General features: G+C 39.9%; 1 long non-coding RNA gene across 3 annotated transcripts in view; it reads right to left on the bottom strand.

Annotated features, from left to right (window-relative positions):
* LOC123652609 overlaps positions 1–16,053 on the bottom strand; it is a 55,602-nt gene that overhangs the window by 6,674 nt on the left and 32,875 nt on the right. For all 3 annotated transcript variants that reach the window (XR_006742050.1, XR_006742048.1, XR_006742049.1), the window contains exon 2: positions 899–1,036. This is a non-coding gene — a long non-coding RNA (uncharacterized LOC123652609). The remainder of the gene's footprint in view (positions 1–898; positions 1,037–16,053) is intronic.

Genomic DNA, 16,053 nt, shown 5'->3' with positions numbered 1-16,053 from the left:
CAAATCTCAAATCTTATTGTATTTTTTAATCCCAATCTCTACTTCTTCCTAAGACCTAGCACGAAATTCCAGGATGGCAGGGATTTGGTCTTTTCATCTTTGTAGAACTTGAAGGAATGCCTCAGACCTACTATGGAGGTAGCCAATTGTGCTCTTTCGACAATTGTCAACAATACTCAACACAAATAGCACAACTCTTGTATATTAAATATATTAAGTCCTGTAATCATGAAATGTATCTATCTGCACTCAAATATACCTGATATAGTCACCAGATAGAGGAACAAAGAAAAATCTAATATTGTAGAAAATATACCAAAATAGTTGACTAAATTTTTCACTATGCATTGTAATTTCCTAAATAGACATTGATATATACTTTTCCTTTCAAAAGAATAAAAAATATTTATGCATGGTTGATTTACTTAAAAACTTCATTAAGAAAAATTATTGTACTATTTGAAGTTCTATTTTGCCAAATTTATATTAATCATTCCACACTTATAATAGCTTCAGGAGAGAGAGAAAAAAAAATCTTTGTTTGTTTGTTTGTTTGTTTGTGTACTTTTAAGGGATAACTTTTTTAAAAATTGATTTTAGAGAGGAAGGGAAAGGGAGAGAGAGAGAATCATCAATGATAAGAGAGAATCATTGATCAGCTGCCTCCTACATGCCCCACTCTGGGGATTAAGTCTGCAACACAGGCATGAGCCCTTGACTGGAATCAAACCTGGGACCCGTAAGTCTGTAGGCCAACGCTCTATCCATTAAGCCAAATCAAGTAGGGAAAGAAAACATCTTTGATATGACAATGTATCGGGCAGGGGGGACTTAAAGAAAAATGAAGAATCATTGATCTTTATCCTTTCCTGCTAACATGATGCTTCCATGTACTTACATACAAGTTATATGTAGCAATTGACATTTCTTTTCAGATTTCTAAAATAATTTCTCTTCTTCCTGCTCCTCTCCTCTTCTTTTTCTTCTTTCACAATATAAGAAGTTTACATGAAAAATAACCAAGAGTTTAGATGACCTATAAAGACAACAAAAGGAAAATTGCCAGAATCTGTTACATTAAAAGTTGATCCCTGAAAACCATAAAAATATTAGAGGAATCCACAGGCAGCAAAATCTCAGACATATACTGAAGCAATTTCTTCACCGATACAGTTCCTAGATCAATGGAAACTAACAAGAAAATAAATAAATGGGACTACATCAAAATAAAAAGCTTCTATTCAGCAAAAGAATCCACCAACAAAACAACAAGAAAGCCCACTGCATGGGAGGACATATTTGCTAATGTTATCACCGATAAGGGTTTAATATCTAACATTTACAGGGAACTCATACAACTTAACAAAAGGAAGATAAACAGCCCAATCAAAAAATGGGCAATGAACTTAAATAGATAATTTTCAAAAGAGGACAGAAAGAAGGCCAAGAGACATAAAAACCTGCTCAAGTCACTAATCATCCGAGAGATGCAAATCAAAACAACAGCGAGATACTATCTCACACCTGTCAGAATGGCTATCATCAACAAACCAACAAACCACAAGTGCTGGCAAGGATGTGGAAAAAAAGGAACCCTCCTTCACTGCTAGTGGGAATGCAGACTGGTGCAGCCACAGTGGAGAACAGTGTGGAGTTTTCTCAAAAAACTAAAAATGGAACTCCTATTTGACCCAGTGACCCCACTTCTAGAAATATATCCCAAGAAACTAGAAACACCAATCAGAAAGGATATATGCATTCCTATGTTCATAGCAGCAGAATTTACCATAGTTAAGATTTGGAAACAGCCTGTGCCCATCAGCAGATGAGTGGATTAAAAAACAGTGGTACATCTACACAATGGAATACTACACTGAGGTAAAATAGAAAGAATTCTTACCATTTGCAACAGCATGGATGGAACTGGAGAGCATTATGCTAAGTGAAATAAACCAGTGAGAGATATATATCACATGATCTCACTCATTTGTGGAATATAATGAACAACATAAACTGATGAACAAAAACAGATCCAGAGACAGAGAAGCATGGATCAAACCATCAAACTTCAGAGGGAAGGCAGGAGAGGGTAGGAATAAGGGGGAGAGATCAACCAAAGGACTTGTATGCATGCATATAAGCCTAGCCAATGGACACAGATACCAGCGGGGTGAAGGCATGAGGGAGAGTAGGGTGTAGGGGGCAATGGGGGATAAGGACACATGTATAATACCTTAACAAAGAAAAAAATAAAATAAAAAAGTTGATGCCTGAGAGTATAGAAGAGATAAATGATGATAGAAAAAAGTAAAAGAAAAAAGAATTTAAAAATGTAAATTAAAAGAAAAGTTGATACCTCAGGATTGGATTTTGGTTGTTGAGAAGTCTTATACTTGCGGGTTCTCTGACTTGTTTTAAGTTTAACTGAAGTGAGTGTTTTTTTGTTTTTGTTTTTTGTGGGTGTGTAGCATATCAGTTTAGCATAATACATTAAAAAAAAAAAACTACCTAAAAATCTCAGGAAGAAGGGGAAGGAGAAAATGAGGGAAAGAAGGAAGGAAGAGAGGGAGGAAGTGAAGAAAAAAAAGAAAGAATGAAATAAACAAACATTCTTTGCCACCTACTAAAACATACATGGCCCTGGCTGGTGTGGCATAGTTGTTTGAGCATTGTCTCGAGCACTGAAGGGTTGCTGGTTCAATTCCTGGTTGGGGCACATGCCCAGGTTATGAGGTCAGGGGCATGAAAGAAGCAGCTGATTGATGTTTTACTCTCACATCCATGTTTCTCTCTCCTCTCTCTAGAAATCAATAAAAAAAAAAATCTTAAACAACAATAAAACCCACCATAAAAACACACACACATAAACAAAATGAATGCAGTTAGTAGTAAAAAGAAAATTTCAGAGCATCTAAACAAACATATCAATGTTAATGTAAGTCCTTATTTTTGCATTTCTTTATTTATTTTGAATTAATTTGAGAGAGAGAGAGAGAGAGAGAGAGAGAGAGAGAGAGAGAGAGAGAGAGAGAGAGATTTGTTGTTCCACTTATTTGCTTCTTGTATTTTCCCTGATTGGAAAGCAAACTCATAATCTCGGCAGATCCAGATGATACTTGACCCAAATGAGCTACCCAGCCAGGGCTCTGCATTTCTTAATTTGACAATTAGTAGAGAAGACCCTAGAAGTTTGAATTTTTGGCTTGATCATTTGCCTCCAAATCAAAATCAAGAATCTCAGTCTAATGTCATATTGTAATTGAAAAACCTGAGCACAAAAAATTGTCAAGATATATGTCACTATTGATACAACCTCACAGATGCAACTTCCAACCAGAGCAGTTGACTTTCCTTTTCTAGACTCTTTCATTTTTTTCTAATCCGAAAAAGCTTGATCGGATTTGTCTGGCTGCCAGCATTTCAGGGTCAAAAGCCTTAATTTTAGTATATATAAAATGACTAGTTTCATTCTATACAATTTAAGAAATAAAAAGCTTAGAATTTCCACATTAACATCCACACAACCTACATTACATACAATTAAAATAATGTAATGAAAAACCTAAGAGAATCACATTGTGCTATCTTTTTGTATTTCTTGATTTCTGTATGTTTATGTAGATTACATCAATATCAGGTTAACTAAACCTTTTTAGAGTATTTCGAAAACTATATTTTAACATTGAGAGTAAAAACCCAAGAGACAAAAAAGTAGTTTTATACAACTTTGTTTACCCAAACTTATAAAGATACCAGCCTAAAAACTAGTAGGGCAGGGCTGGGAAGTGAGAAAGTTGGGAAGAGTACAAACTTTCAGCTATAAGATGAGTAAGGTCTGAGGATCTAAGTTAAAACATGGTGACTATGGTTGATAAGACTGTGTTAAATAATTGAAATTTGTTGAGACTAGAACTTAAATATTCCCACTCACACAAATATGGAAGTGATAGATGGGTTAATTAACTCCAAGGGAGAAGTGCTTTCACAATGTATATGAGTATTAAATCAAAATGATGTACATTTTAAGAATCTTACTATTTTATTTGCCAATTATACCTCAATATATCTGGGGGAGAAAACACTAAAAGGAAAATTTCACCCATTGCACTCTATAAAAATCAATTGCATGTTCTCAAATAATTACTTAACTTGCAGAATCTGCTTCTAAAGGCTTATTTATTGTTATATTTTATTTTGAAACATATAGTCTACAGTTCTCGTGTACATTAAAAATTCCAAGTAGTTAGTTAATGTATATAGGGCTGTCCATATTTGACTTTTAGAAATTAATATATTCAACTAGGAAAGACTATTGAAATATATGTATATACACAAAGGAAAACAATAGTTGACAAAATTCACTTTTAAGTGAATATAATTTTTTTCAGTTACGTTTTTTAACTTCTTTGTCTGTGAAATATAAAGACTTTTGCTTTTTAATAAAAAATCTTCATTTTCAGGTATGTAATACACAAAAAAATAATTTTAAGGACTATTGTTACAGGTTAAACACTTGAAACAGAATCTTTTTAAAATCTGAGTTGGTGTTCCAGTTCTCCCATTTGTCAACCAGATCACAATATGAAAATAACTCAGCTTTTTCATTGGCAAAATGGGATGAATGATATTTATTTTATAAACATTATTCTATTGATACAACAAAATTATGAGCTGAGAAGTTCTTTGCAAGCTATAGGGAAGTAAACAAATTAAGATTAAAAAATAATAACTTTATCTAATTGAGAAATTAGGATTATGTAAGATATCATTCCTAAGCATGAATCTGACATCTAAGCCCAGGTTCCACTTTGGAACCATCCTTTTAACCTCTAGGAAGTGGAGTGTCCTTCTGGCCTCCTCTCTGACAGGTTAACAATGTGGAAGGAAACGGTCTACCGTTAGAGCCGTGCTGTATGAGGTGGACAGTGTAATCACCAGGACAATTCTCAGCACAAAGAAACTGGAAACTTGAGTGTGAAGAGGGGAAATATCAAAGGTACTCTTTATCAAGAACGAAACTTTGAAATCCATCTATTTGAGATTAATCGCTATTCTTTTAGTTAAGCCGTTGTCATCTCTAACTTTCCCTGAGTAGGAAATAATCTACACTTCCAACTCAGTTATTCATGGTCCAATTTGTTCTCAGAATACTATAATAGGCTTTGTGCAGATAAGTTTTATAATAGGGATTTAACATAGTGAGAAGCCAAGACACAGAGGCCTTCCAACACAAAGAGTATATACACTTATATGAACAGCTTGGTCCTCCCCACTCCTCCTCCCCCCTCCCCCCGACACACTTGCTTCTACTCGTTCTTGTCCCCTCTTCTAAAAGGACAATCACCCTACTTAAAATCTAATTTTTACAAAAGATTCCAATAAAATGTCATCTCAACAACTTCATAGTGCAATCGGTTGAGCTATTGCACTGTTGCTTTGGAGCCATTTTCAACAATTCTGGGAAGGGAAAAACTTTGAATAAAGTACCACAGGAGGAAGGATGCTCTGAAGGGTTTTAAGAAATTGAAACATTCCAAATCTTCCCTCTTGGTAGGCCAGGCTTGCTTGATGACCACATTTGCATACAGAGCTCACAGGCTAGAACTCTCAAAGCGAACTCTACTTCCCTGGAAAAAATAAAACATTCACAGTGGCATCCTGAAAAAAAAAAAAAAAAAAAAAAGAAAAAAAAATGAAAAAAAATGAAAAAAAAAAGGAGGAAAGAAGGAAGGAAAAAAGAGTCACTGATGATCTATCTACATTAATTTCATTTTCCAAGTTAATTCAAAGACTTTTAATTTCCTGTTTCCTCCTCTTTTGATCTATACAAGGTCTAACTTTCTATGTTTATAATTTCTATCTCATTTACATACAAAGGAGTGCACTGGTTATTTGTTTTACAAAGTAGTAAGGTACTTGGAGTGCAGCACAAGCTTATTTTCATTCCAAGCTGGGTGTTTTTTTGTTTTGTTTTTTTAAAGATTCCTTATTCTTCCATTTTAAACATTTCAACAGACACACAAAATTTAGTATTTAAAATATTAAAATGTCTATTATTTTAATAACTAGCTTTCCTTTTCTGTACATGTCACATCCCTGTGACATGTACAAAAATACCTATTTTGTTGCTCCAGACTATCTTATTTGCATATTTGTAACAAAATATATAAAAAGATAAAGATGTGTGGGTTTGCTGAATATATTCAAAATTATTCTTTGTTGTTGTTGTTTTTTAAATCCTACAAGTCCAATAAAAATTCTGTAATAAATATACATTTTAAACATTTTTTCCACAAAAAGAATTTTCTAAAAGTGTTTTTTAATGTGCTCTTAATGATTTCTAGCACTCAGACCTCCTTCCTTGCTTTCCAAACTGTTTAGACTGTCCCCAATAACACTCAGTGGAAAGCTGTCATTCCTGGCTAAATCCTTACTTAGGGTGAATGCTATGCCTCCGTGAGACAGGGTCAGGGGGTCAAAATCGATTTTGGAGGCCACCTGGAGAGTCCAGGCCATGAACTGACTCAAAAAATTTATATCAGAGCCCGAATAGCCCACCTCCCAGGGTCAGAGCTGGTCTGACACTCCAACCGCAGGCTGGGGCAGCTAGACCAAGCGCAGAGAGAGGCCAGAGTTGTTGACCCTGTTAGCTGACCTCTTCAAACTTCAGGAGAATTTTTTTGGCAGTTGCCACGGTGACTGGGTACTCTAAAAGCTTATCCTTCTTACTGAAAGGAGGGGGGAAAATTAGAAAAAAAAAATATGTAAAACCCACCTTGCAGAGATGCCTATCACAGTTAAAGTTAAAAAAAAAAATTGACAGAGCTCTAAATTGTCTGTCTTTGATATTAATAATTTCCACCTTTATCCTAAAGAAACTAGAATTGGTAAGGTGCACCAAACAGCAAAATTTCACATTTGCAACAGATACTGCTTTTCTTTAAACCAATAATTGACAACAATTTGAATAATGTATCAAAATGCTTTTTAAACAAAGCAATATACTTGGAAATTCTAATATCCCTCTGCTGTTCTTTGAGAATAATCAGCTTTGAAATACGATACATCATAAATACTAATCTGTCAGGGAAAAATTCTGTAACTAATAATAATTTTTGCATTCAACACCCTCATATTCTTTTTCCCCAAGAGAAAATTATCCATTTTTATTTGACGTGAAATAATAAAATTAGGGAAAAAGCAAGAGGCCATTATTTATTACATATTCTATCTTTTACCAAATGACCTAATAAAAATAATGTATACATTAAAAACAACATGCTAAAAATATTCCATATTTAACAAAAGAACACTTGGAGGGAAAAAATACAATGTGCACTCTATTTCAGTGCAATGCACATTAAAGCTAAAATAGCCATTGAAGATTCTTCCATGTTAACACCAGAAGCTATCTTGTACTAAAGTTCCATAACTTTAGGACAAGATTTATAATTTAAAATTTAATTCTCTATGAGGTAAACCTCTGCACATTATAAATTTCTACAAGTTGGATTTGGTTACAGATTATATTATAAAGTACATTTAAATGGCTCCTATATATGACTTGAAAGTAGATGAGAATTGTAATAATTTAGAAATGTAATAGTCTTTAATGATAACGATGCGTGCTTTTAAAAAACACCTGTGTGCTGCACAATGACTTTTTATAAAATGAAATCGTTGCCTTTTAGTATTGCCATTGCTCTAGCCTTCGTTAATTTTCTCCTGTAGGTCTTGAAAGGACTTTCTTCAGATTTTGGGTGCTGTGTGTGTGTGTGTGTGTGTGTGTGTGTGAGAGAGAGAGAGAGAGAGAGAGAGAGAGAGAGAGAGAGAGAGAGAGGAGAGTATATTTGCATTTTATAAAGCAGTGGCTATATAACAAAACAATGTCTTTGGTCCAAATATCATTTCTCATCTTGACTCTAAGCCAAGGGGGGGGGGGGGAAATGATGAATTACAGAAATGTAGCAACTGACACCCCAAAAATGAATACTGACATTCCAGAGGGGTGTTTTCATCTAATCTTGAAGGTTCATTTTGCTGTGACCTATGTTCACTGGTTTGTAATCACCCCTAAATTCCTAGCACAGAATGGACATAAAACCAAGGACCTGTTAATTAATCTTAAAACAAAACATAATTCAGGATAAAATTTCCTTTCTCGTCTTGTGTCCAAAGCAGCCAGTGACAGGGAAGGTCAGAGATAGAGGCTGAGATGGTTTTGCCACGGGATCCGACTGCACTTTGCTGAAACGCAGGTCTTTCTATTCGACCATGCGGCCCTTGCTGTGGCAAAGTGGGCAGCCAGGTTGGTGAGTCACTGCAACTGGGTGCCAGCTTGTTCTCCACCATGAACTCAGACTGTCCTTCCCATCCGGAACTCCTGGCAAGGCCCGGCTGGTGGCTGGCAAAGCCCAAGGAACTCTCAAACAGGAAATGAGGTACTCCTCAGGTTTTGAAAAGAGATGATAGAAGACTTTAAAATGAGGCAAGCCAGACCAGAATCTCCTAAAACCACAAGCCTGATCTTGAGTGAAACATTATGTCTAAGTTGGATCTGTAAAGGAAAAGAAGTTCAAGGGTAAGACAATGGTTCATTTGTCCTCCAGAACAGAAGGCCAAGTCTCTTAGCTTGGTTTCCTCTAGTCAAATTTAGGATCTCTCCCAGGAAAAGGCCAAAAAATCATTTGTCAGTCTTCTGCGTAAACTCTTACTGAAAGAACTAGGAAATTAATAGATATTTTATTCAGTAACTCTTAGATCTAAATCTTCTCTTATGTTGAAAATTTACAAGTATACTATAGAACTACAGGATGTAGGGATTGAGAGGGCCCTAGGAGAGTGTCTAGTCTTTTCTCTTTACGTATGGGAAATCTGAAGCCCAGAAACATGAACTGCCTAGCATGCACACTATTAATTACACATCTTACCTGGAACTTACATCCTGCCTCACATTTCTAGCTCAGAGTGTTCTCCACTACAATAGGAGGCCCTCCTCACTGGGGCAAAGCAATGAAAAGCCCATCCTGGTAAATATATTCAAAACTTTGGAAACAAAATTATTCTGGAACCAGAGTATAAAATGAGTGTAAAACTCATTCAAGTTGCACTGCCAGGAAACAACTTCAAAAACTCCTCCAAAATCAAGCAGTGAAACCATAAAATAATATGTGCTGTGGAAGCTTAAACATTCTCAGGGACTTATGCTTGAGACAGTAACAAGAGAGTGTTGCCCCCGTGGATAGAGTGTCAGACTGTAGAACAAAGGGTCCCAGGTTCGATTCTGGTCAAGGGCACATGCCCAGGTTGCTGGCTCCGTCCCTAGTTGGAGGCATGCAGGAGGCAGCCGGTCAATGATTCTTTCTCATCATTGATGTTTCTATCTCTCGCTCCCTCTCTGAAATCAATAACAAGAAAAAGAAACATTGTGTTCTTAATATTACTTCTCTAGCTGACTGTTTTTATTGACTTGTTATGGCTAATAAGCACAGATTGATTTTCTTTTCATCGGTACAGAGTCTCCACTCTGCCAAGTTTGTAATTAAATACCAAGAAGCAGGGTTTGGAGTTAGTCCTGCTCTGTTTCCAGTGGTATGAAAGAATCTGTCCAAATAGCCCTGAGCTATAGATGTTACCATGGCTGCCAGTCCAGAAAGAGCTTAATTTGGTCTTTCTTTAACATTTCTCTCACTTATTTTTTTGTTTTAACGTTTATCTGTTAGGATCAATAGATCCTAAAAATGAAGTACAAGGAAAAAAGCCTTTAGAAAAAGTGGAATTCATTGCTGATGCCTCAAACTGCCACTTGTCAAGTGCACTCAGCTTTAACATTTACTTTCTTCACCATGTATTTTCAGAGCGGTCCCCAAATTGCCCTTCTAGCTTGTCATGTCATTTGGGAGAAGATCATAATTTAATTCTGAGAATTCGGTTTAGGGCCTCAGAAGGGGCGGGGGGGGGGGGAAGAGTAAGGGGTAAGAATCTAAAAGGAGAGGGAAAATATTAGGTATGCTGAGAGACCAATGGGTTTATAGGGAAGGAACCTTGCATTTAGGAAGATATGTGATTAAGAGGCGAAGGCACTTGTAGTCAGGTAGTCCTTAACCCCCATCTAGAATTTCAAATCTATTAAAATATGAGTCCTTTCCATAGATTCCACTGGGTGTTAGTGAAGGGAGGCATTTTGGGTACTAATCACCTGCTAACGTTTTGGAGCAGGGAATGAAAAACTGCTCTGAGGCTGGGACTGAAGAATGTTTGCTTGGCAATTCTTGTCAAAGCTCCTGGTGAAACTCAGCAACCTCCCTCACGTGGGATGTGTGTGGATCCTTCTGTTTCTCAAAACCCTGTAGTGGTCTCCCCTTGACCCAGAAGCAGCTTTTTCTACCCAAAGGAGGAAGCTATTCAGGGAAGCTTCTTGGGAAGGGAACTTTCTGATGCACAGATGTTCTTCTTTTTGGGATCAAGGAGGAGAGGCCAGTGAGCTGAAAGGTAGACAAAGTAAGTGAGGAATGGTGAGGCTAAAGAGTGAGAACTAGCCCTTGCTGGTTTGGCTCAGTGGATAGAGCATCAGCCTGCAGACTGAAGGTTCAATTCTGGTCAAGGGCATGTACCTCGGTGGCAGGCTCTCACCCCGGCCCTGGTTGCAGGAGGCACCCAATGGATGTGTGTCTCTCACATCAATGTTTCTCTCTCTGTGTCTCTCTCCCCTTCTTCCCACTTTCTCTAAAAGTCAATTGGAAAAAATATCTTTGGATGAGGATTAACAAAACAAACAACAAAACGATTGCTTGGATCAACTATACCATGAATTATTAAATAAAAACAAACAAACAAACAAACAAACAAATAAATAATGAGAACTTTTTGCCTGGTTCTGAGCTCCGGCCCCAGGATCAGATAGGCTGGCCTCCATTCAGGATAATGTGGATGAGAGAAAAGCTGGCTGTTTTGTCTGTTCTTCGCCTGCCTTGAGACTTCCACAGAGTTTTTCCCTCAGCCCAGGTAGACACAGCACTCGGATCTAGACACTTACCCACTGCAAAGCACCCACAAGGACCCAGCCAGGGCAACTGGACCAGTGCCTGCCTGCCTGCTGCCAAGACACTTCCGCTTGCAAAAAGGCTCACTCTTTGGGCACTTTTCATAGGCCCCTTAGGAAATGGTTAAAGACAGGAGACTTGAAATTGAATTTTAATGATTGTCAGAAGAGAGGATTGAGACACAGCAGCTGCTCCAGGGCAGCTGCCCCAGCTGCTCCCTCCCCCGGGGCAGCCAGCCTCTTGGGCAGCACTCCACACACCCCCCACCCCCCACCCCCCACCCCACCACCCCCCACCCCCCGCAACAGGAAGAGAAAAGGAGGAGCAAAAAGGTGAAGGTTTCACCTTTAGAGTGAGGGTCCTGGCCCTCAGCATTTGAGAACCATCGACACCCACAAATATTTTTCTTTAAAAAAAGGCAAAAACAAACAGACAAAAAAACACACAAAACAAAACAAAAAAAAGCACAACAAAGCAAAACTTAAAGCTTCAGGGTCTCAGTCCCAGATTGCTGAAATGAATCATGAGGCCAAGAACACACATTTTGATGAGTGAGGAGGCTATTGGGTGGGAGGGGACTATGGTAGCCCCCTCGTGTCTCACCCACAAGGAACAGGGGGCGAAGCCTGGACAACGAGGCTTGAAGGGCCTCAAAAAGAAGGGAGGGCTTTGCTGGAGAAGGAGCCAGTTTCTCTGCTGGGTCCCCATGGCTTGTGTGGCGTGATGATTGGGTTCATGCCCCTTTTCCTTCTCCTGCCTCCCTGGGCTGTGTGTAAACGAGAAGCCACAGGATGATGCCAGCCTCCTAAACTCAGGTGCCCCCGAGTAAAACTGCACAAAAAGTGACTGCCAGCGACAAATCCTGGCTGACCAATTGTCACGGAGCCTGCCTTCCCCAAGCCGGGTGGCTAGCAGGCAATAGAGAAGCAGATGCAAGAAGGGCTGGGCAGGGCCTTCTCAGCGGTGCCCCCAGGAGACACACCTGCCCCCAAAGGGAATGTGCTCAGTGGGGGCACTGCAGGGTGCCTACCAGCCTCCTTTTCTTCCTGTCGCACAGATTGTACCTAGGAACCTCTCCCCTCCCCAGTTCTCCAATTAACCCTTTTGGGTGCGCCTGTCTGTGCGCTCGAGGGCCCTCGGTTTACAGCCATGATACCCAAATTCCTTTTGGTTTGAAATCGTGGGCCCGCAAGACCTTGGCATGTGTTGGGCATCTAGTTACTTCTGCGTGCCTATCTGTATCCTGTGACACAGAAAATTATTAGGATTTGATGCTCAAGATAAATAATAATGATTTTTTTTAACCTGCAGATGCTTTAGAAGAGTGCATGCATATTAAATAATTTCAGGACTTGATACATCTGGAAAAGCTCTCTCCAAGTATTCGCAGGTTAGCATCTCTATAAACGGCATGCCCTTGCCCATCCCCCACATTCACAAGAGTAACCTTTGATTTGTTTTTTACATTTTGGTTCTCACTCTAGTTTTAAAAAGGTTAGGAACCACTTCATTATTGTTTTTATTTAATTTATTTTTTTTAATCTTCATTGTTGAAAGTACTACATAGGTCTCCTGTTTTTCCCCATTAACCCCTTCCAGCCCCTTCCCCAGGCCTTCGCCATCCTATTGTCTGTGCCCATGGGTTATGCATATAAGCAAGCATACAAGGTCTTTGGTTGATTACCTCCCACCCATCCATCCTCCCCTGCCTTCCCTCTGAGGTTCCGAGGTTCTGGACTCTGTTTCATGCTTAGGAACGACTTTAAACACATGCATTGATCTACATATGAGTGTTCTGCGTGAGACATGGTGTCGTGTGTGTCTTACAAATCCAGTTACCTAATGACGAGGCTTCACATTGAATTATCAGGCAAGCGCCCCCCCCCCCCCCCCCCCGGGAGGCTGATGTAGCTACAAATGTTTGGCTTCCCAATTTAATTCACTCTCCCACTTTCTCCAACTTGAATTTAATCTCTGCATTTAAATACAACCCAGCACTTGAATGAAGGATCTTCTTGTTAAACTAGAGGCTTTTCTCATGTCCCTGAACTCTATAAATGAGCCGCAGTGTCATATAATCGATGGGAAAGATTCCGCTATCACGGATCCGAAGCAACCCTTTGCCACAGAAATAACGCGATCTGGCATTTCTGAGTTTGAGAAGTGTGATGTTCAGATGACAGGAGGCCAGAACGACCCAGCCAGCTTCAATGTTCGAGGTCTCTACGAACCCGCTAAGGACCAACCTGCTGAGATCTGCTGAGATATTGCAAATAGGCTTCTCTCCTGGTTAGAGACCAGGTGCTCGCTCCCCTTTTCCTCCCCTAAACAAGTAGCATCATCCCAACAGCATGGGGAGCTGGAACTCAGAGCTATTTCTAAGTTCACCTAAATGTATTAGCTCTCATAAAGTTTATGACAGAATTTCAAATGAGGCCTTTTCCTCCCCACATCCAGTAAGCAACTCAGAGCTGGGTTTTTGAGTTGCAGCTACACGTCCAATGATTTCAAAACCCATCCTTTGAAGTCCTAGATTGTTCCCATCAAGGCGACCGGGGTTTCTGCAGCATATAAATCCTCCAGCTCAGAAGTGAGCCAGGGAACGGCATCTTATCACCAGTAATGTGACCCTGTAAACCTCAGGCAAGCTGTTCCTCTGCCTCAGCGTCACTGTCTCTTGTTGCACTCTCAGCCTTCTCTTCGCAATCTGCCATGTACAAATGCTTCCCTATCGTACCAGAGCGTGAAGAAGGAGCAAAGCTTCCTTATCTGTATTCTCTCTCCCCTTTTTCTATGATGCACCACTCTGTACTTTTAACTCGATGACTTGTTTCACTGAGGGGATTTTTTTTAAAATAGTGATATTGGACAGACCTACCGTGGAATCTACCTTTTTGGGGGATAGATTAGATGATGTTAATTTATCTCAGAAGAGCCATGCTAAAAAGCCTCATCACCTTGGTATGGTACCAATCATTTACATACCAAAGGTGAAAGGTAACCTGATTCCTGAATTTGCTCTGTCAGTGAGTTACCCTTGGCCTAATATTAGTTACCCTTGGCCTAGCTGGACCCATCTATATGAAAAATTATAGAGGGGGCTAGACAGTAGCAAGCTAGGTGAGACAAATTCGGTTTATAACTTTAAGGCATGGGATCATAGATCTTGTCTTTCCTAAATCCTAAAGTGGTTGGAGCTTGCATTTCCCACATCTTCCATGGCTGAGATCCCTGGGCTGCACTAAGAAACTCTAATTAGTTCATTTGTCATTAAGAACCACTGCATCAAGCCAGGTATTTTGCTCCTATTCAACTCGAGAAGAAAATGAGACAACGTGGGCTATTATAAAAAAGCTCAGCTTTCAATGCCAACCTTTCAAACTGGCCTCATTTTACACCTCAGAAGCCCCCAACTCATTCAGACTATGTCTTGGCAACCTTGCTCTGGCCTCAAACGAGACTGTGAACACAGTGGCGTTTACCCATTACCATAGTTCACAGGCTCCTCCATAGCGGCAGGTTGACATGTGGAACCTGCGTAAGGCAGAAGGGGTGAAAACAAATCCAGGAACCAAGTCACTCATTTCCGAAGTAACTGTCCAGAGTATGCAGGGACGGGGGGGGGGGGGGGGGGGGGGGGGGAGCAGGACCAGGCACACAATAGCCAGGTTTGTGACTTTGCTCTTGTGTCCATCAAGGGCAGATAACTGATCAAAAGAGTTCTCTTCCTGGATAATTTATCAGTGTGTGAATTGACCTTGTTTACAACGATAGGAAATGACTAACCCCATTCCAGCCCTATACACTGAAGAGTCTTATGTTTTTTTTAGAAATATGGTGCATTAAACGATCTCACCTTTGATTCCCAAGACATAAACCACATGAGGTCAACACCACAAATTCGAGGATTTGCCTGAATTTGTAATTTTTCCCCCAATTACAGTTTACATTCAGCATTATTTTATATTAGTTTCAGATGGATGTGCCTGAATTCTTGATCACACAATACACTGGACATAGGAGATGTGCTGGACAACTCCACCGTATGGCTGTAAAACCAAAGTTGTTCATTTTTCTCCAGACTTGCATATACCTGCCAGGACCCCTTCTCCCCCAGGAGGTATTTCTCTCCCTTACTCTCTGCAATCTAAACTTAATAGTTCACAAACGGTGAGCTAAAGGTAACTGCTAGGTTCACAGACCATGAGCAGGGGTATTTGTGAAACACTGCTCTCTTTTTTTCTTTCTCGCTAAAGCACCCACCCCCAGGGACTAAGCAACGTTGCCTCATTTTCTTCACTGTGCTGCTACTCAAGCAGATCTCACAGAACAGGCGAGGGTGGCAGAGCGTCTTCCCCACTGCAGTGGTCTGGCTGCCAGCAGCCGCCTCTTACCCAGTTCCCCCAGCTCGCTCTCAGCTTAATTTTACAAACATCTCTGGGTCTCCATTTATCTGTTGAAATAGCCCAGGGTGTTTGCCAGGAGTATTGTGCCACTGTTGCTGGCACATTTGTCTCTCCTGTCTAATGTCTGTCATTACACAAAGCATTCTAAAAAGCTAATTTCCAACCCTGGAAATATACTCTTACTGCAGAAAGTCATTACATTAGCATAACAAGCACAAAGTTCCAAGGTGGTAATTTGGTTATAGATCTGAAACGCTTCCTGCTCCATCAGATCGATGTCGGGGCATGAGGTTGCCCCTGCTACTTTAACGGCCAGAATCTGGGTCCCAGGAGTCCCTGCTTGAGGGAGTTCCTGCAGGAGGGGGGTTGTGGGGAGTGAGGGGAGCGGTAACCACTTTGTCTTTGGGAACTCAGCAGGAGGTACAAGTTTCAAGTTTCACCTGGCTCACTTTGGGACATTTCTATAACGAACCAGGATGCCTCCATCTCTCTTTTTCCCCCCTCCCTCTTTCTGTACTCTTCTTCCCTTGACCACCAAGAAAATATGTCTTAAATGCTACTCTCCCACAGGTGTCTCATTGGACGTGGGCAAATGTCAGGACTCC

This window comes from Pipistrellus kuhlii, unplaced genomic scaffold (genome assembly GCF_014108245.1).
Source record: "Pipistrellus kuhlii isolate mPipKuh1 unplaced genomic scaffold, mPipKuh1.p scaffold_m20_p_2, whole genome shotgun sequence".
NCBI classification, from domain to species: Eukaryota; Metazoa; Chordata; class Mammalia; order Chiroptera; family Vespertilionidae; genus Pipistrellus; species Pipistrellus kuhlii.
The sequence above is the reverse complement of the archived record's forward strand: the minus strand, read 5'-3'. Positions and strand labels throughout refer to the sequence as shown.